The sequence below is a fragment of the Oncorhynchus keta genome, chromosome 2 (genome assembly GCF_023373465.1).
Source record: "Oncorhynchus keta strain PuntledgeMale-10-30-2019 chromosome 2, Oket_V2, whole genome shotgun sequence".
NCBI lineage: Eukaryota > Metazoa > Chordata > Actinopteri > Salmoniformes > Salmonidae > Oncorhynchus > Oncorhynchus keta.
Genome location: NC_068422.1, coordinates 12937079 through 12958358, shown reverse-complemented (window position 1 = coordinate 12958358; position 21280 = coordinate 12937079). Strand labels below are relative to the sequence as shown.

The 21280-nt window shown below is 43.4% G+C and overlaps 1 pseudogene; it reads left to right on the top strand.

The window, feature by feature from the left end:
* LOC118361439 (testis-expressed protein 2-like) overlaps window positions 1-21280 on the top strand; it is a 50317-nt pseudogene that overhangs the window by 28424 nt on the left and 613 nt on the right.

Sequence of the window (21280 nt, the reverse complement as noted above, 5' to 3'; positions counted from 1 at the left end):
GCCAGGGGGCAGAGAGACAGGACGGTAGGACATCCAGACTAACTCTCTCTAGAGATACTAGCCAGGAGGCAGAGAGACAGGACGGTAGGACATCCAGACGAACTCTCTCTAGAGATACTAGCCAGGGGGTCAGAGAGACAGGACGGTAGGACATCCAGACTAACTCTCTCTAGAGATACTAGCCAGGGGGCAGAGAGACAGGACGGTAGGACATCCAGACTAACTCTCTCTAGAGATACTAGCCAGGGGGCAGAGAGACAGGACGGTAGGACATCCAGACTAACTCTCTCTAGAGATACTAGCCAGGGGGCAGAGAGACATACAGACAGACAGACAGCGTACGTACCTGCATGTGGGGCTCCCAAGTGGCTTTGCGGTCTAAGGCACTGCATCTCAGCGCTAGAGGCGTCATTACAGACCCTGGTTTGATCCCAACCGTGATCGAGAGTCCCATAGGGCGGTGCACAATTGGCCCAGCGTCACCCGGGTTAGGGAAGGACTTGGCAGGGGTAGGCTGTCATTGTAAAATAAGAATTTGTTTTTAAATGACTTGCCTAATTAATTAAAGTTGAAATAAAATATATAAAAATGGCTTGTGGCTGGAGCTGGAGGTGGTCTACACCGGGGCCCTGCAGATGACCCTGGAGACAAAGATCAACCTGTCCAAACTGGTTAAGGAGGGAGGCCTGGACACAGACAGCCTCACTGATACTGGCAGCCTGGGGTCAGTAACATTACAGTTACTACTGCACTATCATCTAAAAGAAAATATCTGATTTACTGTACAACATTTACGTTGTACAACTAACATTTTTCATTATTAATTGTAAATTGAACTGAAAAATTGCTAGCCTAGCTGGGTACCTGTCTGTTTGTGCTATCATTCCACCTCTTGTCATGTTTATGTTATGTTATGTTTATGTATGTTTTGTTTATTCCATGTGTAACTCTGTTGTATGTGTCGAATTGCTACGCTTTATCTTGGCCAGGTCGCAGTTGCAAATGACAACTTGCTCTCAACTAGCCTACCTGGTTAAATAAAGGTAAAATAAATCAAAATTAGAATATGACACGGAGTACAAGGAGTGGAATATTAGCACAAAACAAGTCTGGATTTCAAGCTACAAAATAACCACAACCTTGCGGCATCTATGCTCTGTCTGCCCCCTCTGTGAACTAAATAGTGAAATAATAATGAAGACACCAGCCTACTCCTCTAATAGTGAACCTCTGAACAGAGCCTGTGCATGCACATTATGTTGATTAGTTGGTCTGTTTCCAAATTAAAATGTAATCCAGTAGATCTTGTTTTTGTTTGGCATGTATGAGCTTGTCTTTACAGCTCTGCTGAATATTATTTATTTATCCAGCTGTACCTGATTTAAGTTTCACATCCTGATACACATCTCGGCAGGTAGCCTAGTGATTAGAGCATTGGACTAGTAACCGAAAGGTTGCAAGATTGAATCACCGAGCTGACAAGGTAAAAATCTGTTGTTCTGCCCCTGAACAAGGCAGTTAACCCACTATTCTTAGGCCGTCATTGAAAATAATAATTTCTTAACTGACTTGCCTAGTTAAAAATTAAGGTAAAATAAAATAAAAAGGCTAGGGCTAAGTTAGGGCTAAGTTAGGGCTAGGGCTAAGTTAGGGTTAGGGCTAAGTTAGGGCTAAGTTAGGGTTAGGGCTAGGGCTAAGTTAGGGCTAGGGTTAGGGTTAGGGCTAGGGCTAAGTTAGGGTTATTGCTAGGGTTAGGGCTAGGACTAAGTTAGGGCTAAGTTAGGGTTAGGGCTAAGTTAGGGCTAGGGCTAAGTTAGGTTTAGGGTTAGGGCTAAGTTAGGGTTAGGGCTAAGTTCGGGCTAGGGTTAGGGCTAGGGCTAAGTTAGGGCTAGGGCTAAGTTAGGGCTAGGGCTAAGTTAGGGCTAGGGCTAAGTTAAGGCTAGGGCTAAGTTAGGGCTAGGGCTAAGTTAGGATTAGGGTTAGGGCTAAGTTAAGGTTAGGGCTAGGGCTAAGTTAGGGTTAGGGCTAGGGCTAAGTTAGGGTTAGGGCTAAGTTAGGGCTAGGGCTAAGTTAGGGTTAGGGTTAGGGCTAGGGCTAAGTTAGGGTTAGTGCTAGGGCTAAGTTAGGGTTAGGGCTAGGACTAAGTTAGGGCTAGGGCTAAGTTAGGGTTAGGGCTAAGTTAGGGTTAGGGCTAAGTTAGGGTTAGGGCTAGGGCTAAGTTATGGTTAGTGCTAGGGCTAAGTTAGGGTTAGGGCTAGGGCTAAGTTAGGGCTAGGGCTAAGTTAGGGCTAGGGCTAAGTTAGGGCTAGGGCTAAGTTAGGGCTAGGGCTAGGGCTAAGTTAGGGTTAGGGCTAAGTTAGGGTTAGGGCTAAGTTAGGGTTAGGGCTAAGTTAGGGTTAGTGCTAGGGCTAAGTTAGGGTTAGGGCTAGGACTAAGTTAGGGCTAGGGCTAAGTTAGGGTTAGGGCTAAGTTAGGGTTAGGGCTAAGTTAGGGTTAGGGCTAAGTTAGGGTTAGTGCTAGGGCTAAGTTAGGGTTAGGGCTAGGACTAAGTTAGGGTTAGGGCTAGGGCTAAGTTAGGGCTAGGGCTAAGTTAGGGCTAGGGCTAAGTTAGGGTTAGGGTTAGGGCTAAGTTAGGGCTAGGGCTAAGTTAGGGCTAGGGCTAAGTCAGGATTAGGGTTAGGGCTAAGTTAAGGTTAGGGCTAGGGCTAAGTTAGGGCTAGGGCTAAATTAGGGTTAGGGTTAGGGCTAGGGCTAAGTTAGGGTTAGTGCTAGGGCTAAGTTAGGGTTAGGGCTAGGACTAAGTTAGGGCTAGGGCTAAGTTAGGGTTAGGGCTAAGTTAGGGTTAGGGCTAAGTTAGGGTTAGGGCTAGGGCTAAGTTAGGGTTAGTGCTAGGGCTAAGTTAGGGTTAGTGCTAGGGCTAAGTTAGGGTTAGGGCTAGGGCTAAGTTAGGGCTAGGGCTAAGTTAGGGCTAGGGCTAAGTTAGGGCTAGGGCTAAGTTAGGGCTAGGGCTAAGTTAGGGTTAGGGCTAGGGCTAAGTTAGGGTTAGGGCTAAGTTAGGGCTAGGGCTAAGTTAGGGTTAGGGTTAGGGCTAGGGCTAAGTTAGGGTTAGTGCTAGGGCTAAGTTAGGGTTAGGGCTAGGACTAAGTTAGGGCTAGGACTAAGTTAGGGCTAGGGCTAAGTTAGGACTAGGGCTAAGTTAGGGTTAGGGCTAGGGCTAAGTTAGGGTTAGGGCTAAGTTAGGGCTAGGGCTAAGTTAGGGTTAGGGTTAGGGCTAGGGCTAAGTTAGGGTTAGTGCTAGGGCTAAGTTAGGGTTAGGGCTAGGACTAAGTTAGGGCTAGGGCTAAGTTAGGGTTAGGGCTAAGTTAGGGTTAGGGCTAAGTTAGGGTTAGGGCTAGGGCTAAGTTAGGGTTAGTGCTAGGGCTAAGTTAGGGTTAGGGCTAGGGCTAAGTTAGGGCTAGGGCTAAGTTAGGGCTAGGGCTAAGTTAGGGCTAGGGCTAAGTTAGGGCTAGGGCTAAGTTAGGGTTAGGGCTAGGGCTAAGTTAGGGTTAGGGCTAAGTTAGGGTTAGGGCTAAGTTAGGGTTAGGGCTAAGTTAGGGTTAGTGCTAGGGCTAAGTTAGGGTTAGGGCTAGGACTAAGTTAGGGCTAGGGCTAAGTTAGGGTTAGGGCTAAGTTAGGGTTAGGGCTAAGTTAGGGTTAGGGCTAAGTTAGGGTTAGTGCTAGGGCTAAGTTAGGGTTAGGGCTAGGACTAAGTTAGGGTTAGGGCTAGGGCTAAGTTAGGGCTAGGGCTAAGTTAGGGCTAGGGCTAAGTTAGGGTTAGGGTTAGGGCTAAGTTAGGGCTAGGGCTAAGTTAGGGCTAGGGCTAAGTCAGGATTAGGGTTAGGGCTAAGTTAAGGTTAGGGCTAGGGCTAAGTTAGGGCTAGGGCTAAATTAGGGTTAGTGCTAGGGCTAAGTTAGGGTTAGGGCTAGGGCTAAGTTAGGGTTAGGGCTAAGTTAGGGTTAGGGCTAGGGCTAAGTTAGGGCTAGGGCTAGGTTAGGGCTAAGTTAGGGTTAGGGCTAAGTTAGGGTTAGGGCTAAGTTAGGGTTAGGGCTAAATTAGGGTTAGGGCTAAGTTAGGGTTAGGGCTAAGTTAGGGTTAGGGCTAAGTTAGGGTTAGGCTTAGGGCTAAGTTAGGGTTAGTGCTAGGGCTAAGTTAGGGTTAGGGCTAGGACTAAGTTAGGGCTAGGACTAAGTTAGGGCTAGGACTAAGTTAGGGCTAGGGCTAATTTAGGACTAGGGCTAAGTTAGGGTTAGGGCTAAGTTATGGCTAGGGCTAAGTTAGGTTTAGGGTTAGGGCTAAGTTAGGGCTAGGGCTAAGTTAGGGCTAGGGCTAAGTTAGGGCTAGGGCTAAGTTAGGGCAAGGACTAAGTTAGGGCTAGGACTAAGTTAGGGCTAGGGTTAGGGCTAAGTTAGGGTTTTGGCTAAGTTAGGGCTAGGGCTAAGTTAGGGCTAGGGCTAAATTAGGGTAAGGGAATACCCCCTGTATTGGACAAAAATGAATGGCATGTCATTGGCATCGGACAAACCATATACACATTGGCCAATACCACCCAATTCGGCGTTGATTCATCCAAAGTGTATTGCAAATGCCATATGGTAATTGCCAGTTGTAACACTTTAAAAATTCAACAGGGGGCAAATGCGCTCCACCGGGGTTTTTCATATTGGATATGTAACCCAAATTAATGTCCAAAAGTAAAATTTTGAAAAAATGAACTTTTTTTTCAAAAACGTATCACCCCTTAAAAAAGTGCTTTCTGGACCGTTTTTCGAAATTCTTTCGATTTTTTTGTCAATTACACATGTGTAAGAACTGTATGAATATACTTTTGTCCAATTTTATTATCATAATTTTTTTAATTTTTTTATATGCGCATAAGGAATATGTTTTGTCCAATTCCAATATGATTTCATAGGAAGTCAAAAGTCAAAAGTCAAAAATGTCAAAATTTTGTAAAAAACTTCACACACCCATAAAAAAGTGCTTTCTGGACCGTTTTTCGAAATTCTTTCGATTTTTTGTCAATTACACATGTGTAAGAACTGTATGAATATACTTTTGTCCAATTTTATTATCATAATTTTTAAAAAAAAAATTATATGCGCATAAGGAATATGTTTTGTCCAATTCCAATATGATTTCATAGGAAGTCAAAAGTCAAAAGTCAAAAATGTCAAAATTTTGTAAAAAACTTCACACACCCATAAAAAAGTGCTTTCTGGACCGTTTTTCGAAATTCTTTCGATTTTTTGTCAATTACACATGTGTAAGAACTGTATGAATATACTTTTGTCCAATTTTATTATCATAATTTTTTTTTTTTTTTTACATGCGCATAAGGAATATGTTTTGTCCAATTCCAATATGATTTCATAGGAAGTCAAAAGTCAAAAGTCAAAAATGTCAAAATTTTGTAAAAACTTCACACACCCTTAAAAAGTGCTTTCTGGACCGTTTTTTGAAATTCTTTCAATTTTTTTGTCAATTACACATGTGTAAGAACTGTATGAATATACTTTTGTCCAATTTTATTATCATATTTTTTTATATATTTTTTTAAATTGTGCATAAGGATTTTTTTGTTGGCCAAATGACGTAAGAAATTTGACATGCTCAAAAATCCTGCAGAAATGCAAAATTGACTGGCCTGATGAACTTGGGATGGCCGGGCAGTGATAGTTGTTCCTTTCCATCACTCGTTGTGTTGACTTCATCATGTCCATTTTGTGATGTTTTTTCACTATATAATCATATTGCAAGTGCACGTGCATTTGCAATATGTTTCAATGTGCATTTACCATATGAAATTTGACCTTGCTCAAAAATGCAAAATTGACTGGTCTGATGAACACAGGATGGCCGAGCAGTGATAGTTGTACATTTCCATCACTCGTTGTGTTGATTTCATCATCTCCGTTAGGTGATGTTTTTACACTATAGAATCATATTGCAAATGCACGTGCATTGTTGTGCAACTGGTAACCCAAAAATAAAAATATGGTTGTAAATGCATTTACCGGTCATTCTGATATTAATGCTCGCTATGGGAACACAGGATGGCCGGGCAGTGATAGTTGTACATTTCCATCACTCGTTGTGTTGATTTCATCATGTCCATTAGGTGATGTTTTTACACTATAGAATCATATTGCAAGTGCGCGCGCATTTGCAATATGTTTCAATGTGCATTTACCATATGAAATTTGACATGCTCAAAAATGCAAAATTGACTGGTCTGATGGACACAGGATGGCCGAGCAGTGATAGTTGTACATTTCCATCACTCGTTGTGTTGATTTCATCATGTCCATTAGGTGATGTTTTTCACTATAGAATCATATTGCAAGTGCACGCGCATTTGCAATATGTTTCAATGTGCATTTACCATATGAAATTTGACATGCTCAAAAATGCAAAATTGACTGGTCTGATGAACACAGGATGGCTGAGCAGTGATAGTTGTACATTTCCATCACCTGTTGTGTTGATTTCATCATGTCCATTTGTTTATGTTTTCTCACTTTTGCAAAGTCACTGTGCATTTGCAATATGGTTCAATGGGCAGGTACCATCACGAATTTGTCATGCTATAAAAATCCTGCAGGAATGTGAAATTGACTGGTCTGATGAACACAGGATGGCCGAGCAGTGATAGTTGTACATTTCCATCACTTGTTGTGTTGATTTCATCATGTCCATTAGGTGATGTTTTTTCACTATAGAATCATATTGCAAATGCACGTGCATTGTTGTGCAACTGGTAACCCAAAAATTAAAATATGGTTGTAAATGCATTTACCGGGACTCCTATTATCCATAGTACCCTACTACGGCCCTCTATCTATGGGGGCAGTCCTGAGTGCTTTATGGACTGTTTAAAATATTCTGATGGATACGCATGTTGTGCAACTGGTGATTGAAAATAGGCACCTGGTAACCCAAAAATGAAAATATGGTTGTGAATGCATTTACCGGTCATTCTGATATTAATGCCCGCTATGGGAACACAGGATGGCCGAGCAGTGATAGTTGTACATTTCCATCACTCGTTGTGTTGATTTCATCATGTCCATTAGGTGATGTTTTTACACTATAGAATCATATTGCAAGTGCGCGCGCATTTGCAATATGTTTCAATGTGCATTTACCATATGAAATTTGAAATGCTCAAAAATGCAAAATTGACTGGTCTGATGGACACAGGATGGCCGAGCAGTGATAGTTGTACATTTCCATCACTCGTTGTGTTGATTTCATCATGTCCATTAGGTGATGTTTTTACACTATAGAATCATATTGCAAGTGCGCGCGCATTTGCAATATGTTTCAATGTGCATTTACCATATGAAATTTGAAATGCTCAAAAATGCAAAATTGACTGGTCTGATGGACACAGGATGGCCGAGCAGTGATAGTTGTACATTTCCATCACTCGTTGTGTTGATTTCATCATGTCCATTAGGTGATGTTTTTTCACTATAGAATCATATTGCAAATGCACGTGCATTGTTGTGCAACTGGTAACCCAAAAATTAAAATATGGTTGTAAATGCATTTACCGGTCATTCTGATATTAATGCTCGCTATGGGAACACAGGATGGCCGGGCAGTGATAGTTGTACATTTCCATCACTCGTTGTGTTGATTTCATCATGTCCATTAGGTGATGTTTTTACACTATAGAATCATATTGCAAGTGCGCGCGCATTTGCAATATGTTTCAATGTGCATTTACCATATGAAATTTGACATGCTCAAAAATGCAAAATTGACTGGTCTGATGGACACAGGATGGCCGAGCAGTGATAGTTGTACATTTCCATCACTCGTTGTGTTGATTTCATCATGTCCATTAGGTGATGTTTTTCACTATAGAATCATATTGCAAGTGCGCGCGCATTTGCAATATGTTTCAATGTGCATTTACCATATGAAATTTGACATGCTCAAAAATGCAAAATTGACTGGTCTGATGAACACAGGATGGCTGAGCAGTGATAGTTGTACATTTCCATCACCTGTTGTGTTGATTTCATCATGTCCATTTGTTTATGTTTTCTCACTTTTGCAAAGTCACTGTGCATTTGCAATATGGTTCAATGGGCAGGTACCATCACGAATTTGTCATGCTATAAAAATCCTGCAGGAATGTGAAATTGACTGGTCTGATGAACACAGGATGGCCGAGCAGTGATAGTTGTACATTTCCATCACTTGTTGTGTTGATTTCATCATGTCCATTAGGTGATGTTTTTCACTATAGAATCATATTGCAAATGCACGTGCATTGTTGTGCAACTGGTAACCCAAAAATAAAAATATGGTTGTAAATGCATTTACCGGTCATTCTGATATTAATGCTCGCTATGGGAACACAGGATGGCCGGGCAGTGATAGTTGTACATTTCCATCACTCGTTGTGTTGATTTCATCATGTCCATTAGGTGATGTTTTTACACTATAGAATCATATTGCAAGTGCGCGCGCATTTGCAATATGTTTCAATGTGCATTTACCATATGAAATTTGACATGCTCAAAAATGCAAAATTGACTGGTCTGATGGACACAGGATGGCCGAGCAGTGATAGTTGTACATTTCCATCACTCGTTGTGTTGATTTCATCATGTCCATTAGGTGATGTTTTTACACTATAGAATCATATTGCAAGTGCGCGCGCATTTGCAATATGTTTCAATGTGCATTTACCATATGAAATTTGACATGCTCAAAAATGCAAAATTGACTGGTCTGATGGACACAGGATGGCCGAGCAGTGATAGTTGTACATTTCCATCACTCGTTGTGTTGATTTCATCATGTCCATTAGGTGATGTTTTTCACTATAGAATCATATTGCAAGTGCGCGCGCATTTGCAATATGTTTCAATGTGCATTTACCATATGAAATTTGACATGCTCAAAAATGCAAAATTGACTGGTCTGATGAACACAGGATGGCCGAGCAGTGATAGTTGTACATTTCCATCACTCGTTGTGTTGATTTCATCATGTCCATTAGGTGATGTTTTTTCACTATAGAATCATATTGCAAGTGCACGCGCATTTGCAATATGTTTCAATGTGCATTTACCATATGAAATTTGACATGCTCAAAAATGCAAAATTGACTGGTCTGATGAACACAGGATGGCTGAGCAGTGATAGTTGTACATTTCCATCACTCTTTGTGTTGATTTCATCATGTCCATTTGTTTATGTTTTCTCACTTTTGCAAAGTCACTGTGCATTTGCAATATGGTTCAATGGGCAGGTACCATCACGAATTTGTCATGCTATAAAAATCCTGCAGGAATGTGAAATTGACTGGCCCGATGAACTCGGGATAGCTGGGCAGTGATTCTGGTTCATCTCCATGGCTCGTTAGGGTTGATTTCAGAATGTCACTTTTGGTGATGGTCCCTCTCCGTTTAAACATATTGCTAATGTACAAAAGTCAACTAGCAAGTCAGTGTCCACCAGTCAATTAGATGTCATTTTGACACCAAACTGATACCAATTGACACCAAACCCACTTTTTCCAACTCATTTAGAAGCCAACTATCATATATGTCAGAGCAGGCCCATAATTCACAGCGCCTTTAGTTTAAAACATAATAAAAACGTAAAACACATAGTTACGTTCTAGCTGCGGGTCCAGGTCAGACATTATGTGAAGGCCTATGTGAGGCGACCCCGAATCCCGAGTTTCGGCTCGATAGGTCCTTCGGTGCCCGAGTAAAACCCTAATTGGTGCTGAAAATCCACTTTTTCCATGCCTTGCTATGGGGTCCTTGAATGAGCTATCGGACCGAAACGTTGGGGTCCGTCTCTATGGGCCGAGCCGGTTCCAATGCACCTAGTCTTGTGTCTCTGAGACTTTTCTAAATGTCGCCATTTTCGTAATGGTCAAAATGAATTGAAATCATTGCAAATGTACGAGGCTATTTCTCGGTCCGAGAACCTTCTAGAGCCACCTAACTCACCACGCACTATCGACCCGAGGTCTAGAACAGGTTTCTAAAGTTTCGGAACTCTAGGTCTGACGGTTCTTTTTTAGCTCGAACAAAGCTAACTATTGGAGGCACTGTCTGTCTCTACAACCCCCAATACGTCCCTCCTTCCAAGTTGTGTGTCTGTGTGATTTAGTTTTCCTTTGAAATTTTATGGGAAAAATGACTGATTTACAGTTCATGGGGGTTGCCTAATCACACATATGAAGTTTTGGACAGATCTGACTTTTTTAACCCCTCGAAACAGCCCCTGAGACACCAATTAAGGCACTTCCGGTTGGCACAGGAAGCTATAAGTCAACACATATCCTCACTGGGCTATGCTTTTACAGAATCCTGTGTTTTAAGTCCTTACGTTAAGAATTGACTGATTTACACAGGGTTGAATGCACTATGTCTATCAAACTGCAGGCAGGTAATGGAAAAACAATTTTAGGGTGATTTTAACCACTTCCGGTTGGTCCAGGAAGCCTAGAATCAACACAGGTAGACCTCATACTGGCCTGATGGACTGTTACCAAAGACAGGTTCATACGGCATTCATAACCCATATAGACTTCAGGTTGAATTTAGGGGTGCAGGCAATGTATTCCTATGGGGAGAGAAATCAATGCAAACTATTTGAAGTAAACACCTTCTTTTAACTATTAAGGGTTAATGCCACACGGTCAAGGTTAGGCTTGCACGGATCGGAAGGACCTTAGGAACGTACCTGAGGTCGAATTGTGCTTCTCACCCTAACGGTTCTCTCACTGTCACCCAAAAGCAAATGACGTTGTGGGGCAGGCTTCATTTTGGGCCTACTTTTCTAATGGTCGCTGCGCTCAGACCGAGCGAGCTACGGTCAAGCGGGATATCTCGTTGAACTCGGCACGGCCTAGACATTATGTTTATGCCATTGCCTGCTCTCTGTGTCTTTAAGAACCACACTTTTTCACTCCATCCTTGCTGTGTGTGCGTGTGAGAGCTTTTCTTTGACATCTGCTGGGAGAAATGACTGATTTACAGTTTAGGAGGGTTACCTGGTCACACATATGAAGTTTTGGAGAGATGTGACTTTTCTAACCCTTCAAAACAGACAGTGTGACCCAATTAAAGGCACTTCCGGTTGGCACAGGAAGCTATAAGTAAACACATGTCTTGATTGACATAGCCACTTACAGAATCCTGAGTTTTAAGTCTTTAAGTTAAGAATTGACTGATCTACACAGGGTTGAATGCACTATGTCTATCAAACTGCATGCAGTGTATGGATCAACACTGATAAGGTGATTTCAACCACTTCCGGTTGCTTCAGGAAGCTTATAATTGGCACAGGTAGACCTCATAGTGGTCTGATGGACTGTCATAGAAGACAGGTTCATAAGTCATTCATAACCCACATAGGCTTCAGGTTGAATTTAGGGGTGCAGGCAATGTATTCCTATGGGGAGAGAAGTCAATGCAAACTCTTTGAAGTAAACACCTTATTTTAACTATTAAGGGTTAATGCCACATGGTCAAGGTTAGGCTTGCACGGATCGGGAGGACCTCAGGAACGTACCTGAGGTCGAATTGTGCTTCTCACCCTAACGGTTCTCTCACTGTCACCCAAAAGCAAATGACATTGAGGGCCAGGCTTCCTTTTGCGCCTTCTTTTTTTCAAGGTCGCTGCACTCAGAGCGAGCTACGGTCAAGCGGGGCGTCTCGTTGAACTCTGCACAGCCTGGAGACTATGGTGATGCCATTTTTTGTGTTGATTTCAGAATGCCATTTTGGTGATGGTCCCTCTCCGTTTAAACATATTGCTAATGTACAAAAGTCAACTAGCAAGTCAGTGTCCACCAGTCAATTAGATGTCATTCTGACACCAAATTGATACCAATTGACACCAAACCCACTTTTTCCAACTCATTTAGAAGCCAACTATCACATATGTCAGAGCAGGCCCATAATTCACAGCGCCATTAGTTTAAAACATAATAAAAACGTAAAACACATAGTTACGTTCTAGCTGCGGGTCCAGGTCAGACATTATGTGAAGGCCTATGTGAGGCGACCCCGAATCCCGAGTTTCGGCTCGATAGGTCCTTCGGTGCCCGAGTAAAACCCTAATTGGTGCTGAAAATCCACTTTTTCCATGCCTTGCTATGGGGTCCTTGAATGAGCGATCGGACCGAAACGTTGGGGTCCGTCTCTATGGGCCGAGCCGGTTCCAATGCACCTAGTCTTGTGTCTCTGAGACTTTTCTAAATGTCACCATTTTCGTAATGGTCAAAATGAATTGAAATCATTGCAAATGTACGAGGCTATTTCTCGGTCCGAGAACCTTCTAGAGCCACCTAACTCACCACGCACTATCGACCCGAGGTCTAGAACAGGTTTCTAAAGTTTCGGAACTCTAGGTCTGACGGTTCTTTTTAGCTCGAACAAAGCTAACTATTGGAGGCACTGTCTGTCTCTACAACCCCCAATACGTCCCTCCTTCCAGGTTGTGTGTCTGTGTGATTTAGTTTTCCTTTGAAATTTTATGGGAAAAATGACTGATTTACAGTTCATGGGGGTTGCCTAATCACACATATGAAGTTTTGGACAGATCTGACTTTTTAACCCCTCGAAACAGCCCCTGAGACACCAATTAAGGCACTTCCGGTTGTCACAGGAAGCTATAAGTCAACACATATCCTCACTGGGCTATGCTTTTACAGAATCCTGAGTTTTAAGTCCTTACGTTAAGAATTGACTGATTTACACAGGGTTGAATGCACTGTGTCTATCAAACTGCAGGCAGGTAATGGAAAAACACTTTTAGGGTGATTTTAACCACTTCCGGTTGGTCCAGGAAGCTTAGAATCAACACAGGTAGACCTCATACTGGCCTGATGGACTGTTACCAAAGACAGGTTCATACGGCATTCATAACCCATATAGACTTCAGGTTGAATTTAGGGGTAAAGGCAATGTATTCCTATGGGGAGAGAAATCAATGCAAACTTTTGAAGTAAACACCATCTTTTAACTATTAAGGGTTAATGCCACACTGTCAACGTTAGGCTTGCACGGATCGGAAGGACCTTAGGAACATACCTGAGGTCGAATTGTGCTTCTCACCCTAACGGTTCTCTCACTGTCACCCAAAAGCAAATGACGTTGTGGGGCAGGCTTCATTTTGGGCCTACTTTTCTAATGGTCGCTGCGCTCAGACCGAGCGAGCTACGGTCAAGCGGGATATCTCGTTGAACTCGGCACGGCCTAGACATTATGTTTATGCCATTGCCTGCTCTCTGTGTCTTTAAGAACCACACTTTTTCACTCCATCCTTGCTGTGTGTGCGTGTGAGAGCTTTTCTTTGACATCTGCTGGGAGAAATGACTGATTTACAGTTCATGAGGGTTACCTAGTCACACATATGAAGTTTTGAAAAGATCTGACCTTTTTAACCCATGGAAACTGCCACTGTGACACCATTAAAGGCACTTCCGGTTGGCACAGGAAGCTATAAATAAACTCATATCATGATTGGGGTATGCCTTTACAGAATCCCGAGTTTTAAGTCTTTACGTTAAGAACTGAGTTATTTACGGAGGGTTTAGTGAGTGTGTGTTATTTCAGAAAATCATAGAAAATCACAGAAATCTCGCAGAGCTCCGCAGCACACTTTAAAAAGATTCGTAAGAACAACCTGCAACTGGATCTGTAACCGTTGAAAAAAAAAACACCTATCCGTGAACATCACCAAGGTGTCGTTGTACGATTTCTCTTAAATGACGATAGATAAATGGCTGGTTCTTTTTTATTGACACCGGAGGCTCCTTGACTTTGACGTGAAGTGGAAAAATAATTTCTCTATTTTCATTTTGGACCTTTAATCCCAGATAAATGGCCATAACTCAAAAACCGTTGAGGCCTAGACGCCATCTTGTTCAAATAAACTGCCCATTATGCCGCCCCTACGCTCACCGAGTTTCGGCTTCTAAATATTTTCAGTTTTCGAGATAAGGCCCCGTCGTGAATCGTGATGTTTTGTAGCAATAGCCATATGATTGCTTATGCCCTCTTGTGGGAATTTCCGGGACATGGGAAAAATGACATAAATCTTATTATTTTTGTAAAACGGAAACCGAATGTCCGACAACGTTCATTTGATGACTTCCTGGTAGGTCCGGCCCTGCCGCTCGGCCCGACGCCGTCCGCGAATTTTACAAACGATTTCGGACGTCTAGTAAGGGACCGTACATTTGCAATATGGACTTTCTCACTAACCATACAGGTACTGCCGAATTCTTCCCTTAAGGTATGTTAGTGCTAGGGCTAAGTTAGGGTTAGGGCTAAGTTAGGGTTAGGGCTAAGTTAGGGTTAGGGCTAAGTTAGGGTTAGGGTTAGGGCTAAATTAGGGTTAGTGCTAGGACTAAATTAGGGCTAGGGCTAAGTTAGGGTTAGGGCTCAGTTAGGGCTAGGGCTAAGTTAGGTTTAGGGTTAGGGCTAAGTTAGGGTTAGGGCTAAGTTAGGGCTAGGGTTAGGGCTAAGTTAGGGCTAAGTTAGGGTTAGGGTTAGGGCTAAGTTAGGGCTAGGGCTAAGTTAGGGCTAGGGCTAAGTTAGGGTTAGGGTTAGGGCTAAGTTAGGGTTAGGGCTAAATTAGGGTTAGGGTTTTATTTTATTTATTTTTATTTCACCTTTATTTAACCAGGTAGGCAAGTTGAGAACAAGTTCTCATTTACAATTGCGACCTGGCCAAGATAAAGCAAAGCAGTTCGACAGATACAACGACACAGAGTTACACATGGAGTAAAACAAACATACAGTCAATAATACAGTATAAACAAGTCTATATACAATGTGAGCAAATGAGGTGAGAAGGGTTAGGGTAAAGGCAAAAAAGGCCATGGTGGCAAAGTAAATACAATATAGCAAGTAAAACACTGGAATGGTAGTTTTGCAATGGAAGAATGTGCAAAGTAGAAATAAAAATAATAGGGTGCAAAGGAGCAAAATAAATAAATAAATGAAATACAGTTGGGAAAGAGGTAGTTGTTTGGGCTAAATTATAGGTGGGCTATGTACAGGTGCAGTAATCTGTAAGATCCTCTGACAGTTGGTGCTTAAAGCTAGTGAGGGAGATAAGTGTTTCCAGTTTCAGAGATTGTTGTAGTTCGTTCCAGTCATTGGCAGCAGAGAACTGGATGGAGAGGCGGCCAAAGAAAGAATTGGTTTTGGGGGTGACTAGAGAGATATACCTGCTGGAGCGTGTGCTACAGGTGGGAGATGCTATGGTGACCAGCGAGCTGAGATAAGGGGGGACTTTACCTTGCAGGGTCTTGTAGATGACATGGAGTCAGTGGGTTTGGCGACGAGTATGAAGCGAGGGCCAGCCAACGAGAGCGTACAGGTCGCAATGGTGGGTAGTATATGGGGCTTTGGTGACAAAACGGATTGCACTGTGATAGACTGCATCCAATTTGTTGAGTAGGGTATTGGAGGCTATTTTGTAAATGACATCGCCAAAGTCGAGGATTAGCAGGATGGTCAGTTTTACAAGGGTATGTTTGGCAGCATGAGTGAAGGATGCTTTGTTGCGAAATAGGAAGCCAATTCTAGATTTAACTTTGGATTGGAGATGTTTGATATGGGTCTGGAAGGAGAGTTTACAGTCTAACCAGACACCTAAGTATTTGTAGTTGTCCACGTATTCTAAGTCAGAGCCATCCAGAGTAGTGATGTTGGACAGGCGGGTAGGTGCAGGTAGCGATCGGTTGAAGAACATGCATTTAGTTTTACTTGTATTTAAGAGCAATTGGAGGCCACAGAAGGAGAGTTGTATGGCATTGAAGCTTGCCTGGAGGGTTGTTAACACAGTGTCCAAAGAAGGGCCGGAAGTATACAGAATGGTGTCGTCTGCGTAGAGGTGGATCAGAGACTCACCAGCAGCAAGAGCGACCTAATTGATGTATACAGAGAAGAGAGTCGGTCCAAGAATTGAACCCTGTGGCACCCCCATAGAGACTGCCAGAGGTCCGGACAGCAGACCCTCCAATTTGACAAACTGAACTCTATCAGAGAAGTAGTTGGTGAACCAGGCGAGGCAATCATTTGAGAAACCAGGGTTAGGGCTAAGTTGGGTTAGGGTAACGGCTAGGGCTAAGTTAGGGTTAGGATTAGGGCTAAATTAGGGTTAGGGCTAAATTAGGTTTAGGGCTAGGGCTAAGTTAGGGTTAGGTCTAGGTTAGGGCTAGGGCTAAGTTAGGGCTAGGGCTAAGTTAGGGTTAGGGCTAAGTTAGGGCTAGCGCTAAGTTAGGGTTAGGGCTAAATTAGGGTTAGGTTTAGGGCGAGGGCTAAATTAGGGATAGGGCTAAGTCAGGGTTAGGGCTAGGGCTAAGTTAGGGTTAGGGCTAGGTTAGGGCTAGGGCTAAGTTAGGGCTAGGGCTAAATTAGGGTTAGGTTTAGGGCGAGGGCTAAGTTAGGGTTAGGGCTAGGGCTAAATTAGGGTTAGGGCTAAGTCAGGGTTAGGGCTAAGTTAGGGTTAGTGTTAGGGCTTGGGCTAAGTTAGGGTTAGGGATAAATTAGGGTTAGGGCTAAGTTAGGGTTAGGGCTTGGGCTAAGTTAGGGTTAGGGCTAAGTTAGGGTTAGGGCTAGGGATAAGTTAGGGTTAGGGCTAAGTTAGGGTTAAGGCTAAGTTAGGGTTAAGGCTAAGTTAGGGTTAAGGCTAAATTAGGGTTAGGGCTAAGTTAGGGTTAGGGCTAAGTTAGGGTTAGGGCTAAGTTAGGGCTAGGGCTAAGTTAGGGTTAGGGTTAAATTAGGGTTAGGTTTAGGGCGAGGGCTAAGTTAGGGTTAGGGCTAGGGCTAAATTAGGGTTAGGGCTAAGTCAGGGTTAGGGCTAGGGCTAAGTTAGGGTTAGTGTTAGGGCTTGGGCTAAGTTAGGGTTAGGGATAAATTAGGGTTAGGGCTAAGTTAGGGTTAGGGCTTGGGCTAAGTTAGGGTTAGGGCTAAGTTAGGGTTAGGGCTAGGGATAAGTTAGGGTTAGGGCTAAGTTAGGGTTAAGGCTAAGTTAGGGTTAAGGCTAAGTTAGGGTTAAGGCTAAATTAGGGTTAGGGCTAAGTTAGGGCTAGGGCTAAGTTAGGGTTAGGGCAAAGTTAGGGTTAGGGCTAGGGCTAAGTTAGGGTTAGGGCTAAGTTAGGGTTAGGGCTAGGGCTAAGTTAGGGTTAGGGTTACGGCTAGGGCTATGTTAGGGTTAGGGTTACGGCTAAGTTAGGGTTAGGGTTACGGCTAAGTTAGGGTTAGGGTTAGGGCTAAGTTAGGATTAGGGCTAAGTTAGGGTTAGGGCAAAGTTAGGGTTAGGGCTAGGGCTAAGTTTGAGTAAGTACCTTTTATTTTTTGAGTATAATTCCAAATGTAACAAGAAATAGGCCTTTACATGTGGTCATTTTATATAAACTATTTATTAGTTGAATTTACAGAAAATGTGCTATATCGTGATATGTGTCGTTATCAAGATATGAAATAACCTATATCGGGATATGAGATTTTGGCCATATCGCCCAGCCCTACTTGGAACATGTTGGTATTACAGACTCAGTCAGGGACAGGTTGAAAATGTCAGTGAAGACACTTACCAGTTGGTCAACACATGATCAGAGTACAAGTCCTGGTGATAAGTTTGGCCCTGTGGCCTTGTGAGTGTTGACCTTACATCGGCTACGGAGAGCGTGATCACACAGTCGTTCGGAACAGCTGGTGCTCTTGTAACAGTATAGACTTTACGTCTGTCCCCTTGCCCCGACCTGGGAGCGAACCAGGGACGCTCTGCACAGTCACCCTCGATGTATCGTTACCCATCGCTCCACAAAAGCCGCAGCCCTTGCAGAGCAAGGGGAACCACTACTTCAAGGTCTCAGAGCGAGTGATGTCACCGATAGAAACGCTACCAGTGCGCACCACTCCTAACTAGCTAGCCATTTCGCATCGGCTACACTCTCATGCATACTTCAGCATTGCTTGCCTCGAAGTGAGCATAGAAGTAATTTAGATCGTCTGTATGTTTTGTGAAAACGGAAGAGTTGGGATTTGACAATTCCCCTAAAAGTATAATTGTAGTGAAGTCTTGTAGGTTGTGTTGCCACCCTCCGAAGATATTGTCCAGATAACATTTATAGAACAGGGGCAGCAATTGGCATTTGGCCAATGCCGTTGTCTACCAGTCCGCCATGTATATATTGGCGTAAACTGGGCAAACTTCTTGCCCATTGCTGTCCCATGAGTTTATAGGTTGTGTTAATAGTTGAATGTGAAGTCATTGTGTATGAGGCCCAGTTCAAGTAGTTGTAGGATATGTGTCTGGTCTCTGTGATTGAGGGTTATGGTTGTGGTTAAGGGTAAGAGTTGAACTGGGATGTGGACATAAATCTAAGTTTATGGTTAGGGTTGTGGTTCCAACTATAGGTAGCTGTGTGCGGGACTGCTCTCGGAGTAGTGGGCATGTCGAAATAAGTGGGTGGGTCAAAATAAATGGGCGTGGCGAAAGTACACTGGTATTAGATGGTCTCTTGATTGGACAGGGTTGTTGTCAGGTAACACCACTCAGACAAGCCTATTTTGTTCAGTCACATTCAGGAAGTGCATGGAAGATGCTAAAGCAGTTTTAAACACACACACAACTCAAACTTTTATGAAAGCAAACATGTACAATTATTACCAGTTTTATATGTGTCATGCATAGTATTGCTCAGTCGCATAATCATTTTGACATACACAACTCAAACTTTTATGAAAGCAATCGTGACGAGACATGAAGATCTGCCACCAGGGTAACCTCATTCGAATCTCCTGATATTATAACGTGCTAGTATCAGACGTCGATCAGCATAGGCTGTAAGCTATTTTGGCTCGACTCGATTCATAAATTGGTCGTCATCGGCATGTCAGCAAACTTTCAGCCGGGTATGCCACCCATTGGTCTGCCCTTGAGCAAACTTGCTACCGGTGTTTAGGAATGGGAAATCGACAAGTTTGATAATGACATTGCGCACAGTAGCCTGCACAACTGCAATGAAATTTGATAAATGTAAAATGTTAAGATATTTGCATTTACATGCAGTGTTTTCTCAAAGCCTGAGTGATTTTACAACACCATCATTCTGAGTTTCCCAAACTTCCTCAAGTTATTTTCGATGCGCATTTGCACTAATCTCTGCACTCACGTGAAAGAACTGACAGATAGTCACATGAATTACGTGTGCTTTCGATACGCCTACGTTCTTTCGACACCCCTATCTATTTATTTTCAACACACCCAATCAGCTAACCCTTTCTCTGTGGTTGAGGCTAGGGTTATGGTTGAACCAGGATGTGAAATGTGAAATGTGAAATGTGAAATGTGGACATGAAGCTAGGGTCAGGGTTAAGGCTAGGCTTAAATTTAGTCTCAGTGAGATTTTTAACCTGTGTTGTTGTGTCCAAGTACAGACCCGTCCTCAGTGTTCTGGCTGACAGTGATGAGGAGTCCTCCAGCGCCGGTTCTTCTGACGAGGAGGAAGTACTGCTCTCAGAGCCCCAAGGCATTGTGGGAGAAAAGGGGATTCTACCTGGACCTGAAGGTTAATGGATGTTCCATTCTCTTACACGCCCAATATAGTCGGCCATGTGGAATGATATGATGTTTTTCCTGACTGTGACCTTCTGCTGTATTGCACACTAAGGGCTCGATTCAATCTGTAGCGCTGAAGCTCTTTGTTATAGCCCAATTGATATTTAAAGGCAACGTTCCTGTGTTAGCGGAGACTGCATTCACGGTAAACATTATCCCTCTCTCTTCCTCTCTCCTCCTCTCCTCCCCTCTGCAGGGTTTCTGCTGGTGGCGGGAAGACAGGCAGGCGGATTTTGAGATTTGTTGACAAAATCGCAAAGTCTAAGTACTTCTAGAAGGCGACAGAGAATGAGTTCATCAAAAAGAAGATTGAGGAGATGTCCGACACGCCCCTGCTGCTGGCAGTGGAGGTTCAGGAGCTTTCTGGAACACTGGCTGTCAACATCCCTCCTCCCCCTACTGATAGAGTATGGTACGTCCCACACTCAACATCTCTCCTCTCCCTACTGATAAAATATGGTACGGCCTTAGAGATAGATAGAGGACTGATCTTTGTATCTGTGCCATTATAGCGTCTGTGACAGTGTAACGGATGTGAAACAGCTAGCTTAGTTAGCGGTGCGCGCTAAATAGCATTTCAATCGGTGACGTCACTTGCTCTGAGACCTTGAAGTAGTGGTTCCCCTTGCTCTGCAAGGGCCGCGGCTTTTGTGGAGCGATGGGTAACGATGCTTCGTGGGTGACTGTTGTTGATGTGTGCAGAGGGTCCGTGGCCCGCGCCCGGGTATGGGCGAGGGGACGGTCTAAAGTTATATTGTTACAACAGCATAGGCAGCGCCAATTTTGAGGAAGTCAATTTTCTTCTTTACGATTGGCTAATCCCTCTTGATGATCCGGTTGGACATGACTCCAACAAGGCCACCAGGAGGGATAAGCCAATGAAGTTCCACCCAGTTGACCACATTAAAATCATGAAAGCCCTCAATGGCTCTGCCCATGCTAATATGACCTTTTGGCAACTATAGACCTCTATCATCCTCTATGGGTATGGCTCTACATTCAATATCCCTCCTCCACCTAATCATAGAATATGGTATGGCCCACACTCAATATCCCTCCTCCTGCTACAGATAGAATATGGTACAGCCCACACTCAATATCCCACCTCCCCCTATTCGTACAATATGGTATGGCCCACACTCAATATCCCTCCTCCCCCTGCTGATAGAATATGGTTTGGCCCACACTCAGATATACTCTATGGCGCTGCCCTGAAACAACCTAGTCCGTATTCATTCAGCTTCACTCTATTTATTAATTTACGTACTTGCATCTTCAGGATGAAAGACAAGTATTTTGTAGTCAATTAGAGTAAAAGGCCGGCCAAATGATTACTGGCTCTATGTATTTATTGATGATCGTGTGTGTGTGTGTGTGTGTGTGTGTGTGTGTGTGTGTGTGTGTGTGTGTGTGTGTGTGTGTGTGTGTATTCCAGGTACAGTTTCAGTGTACCTCCCAAGCTGGACCTGCATGTCAGACCCAAGTTGGGGGAGAGGGAGGTCACCTTCTGTCACGTGACTGAGTGGATTGAGAAGAGGCTGCAGGATGAGTTCCAGGTTAGACTTCTCTATCCTCTCTCTCGCACCCCTCGCTCCCTCACCTTGTCTACCCTTG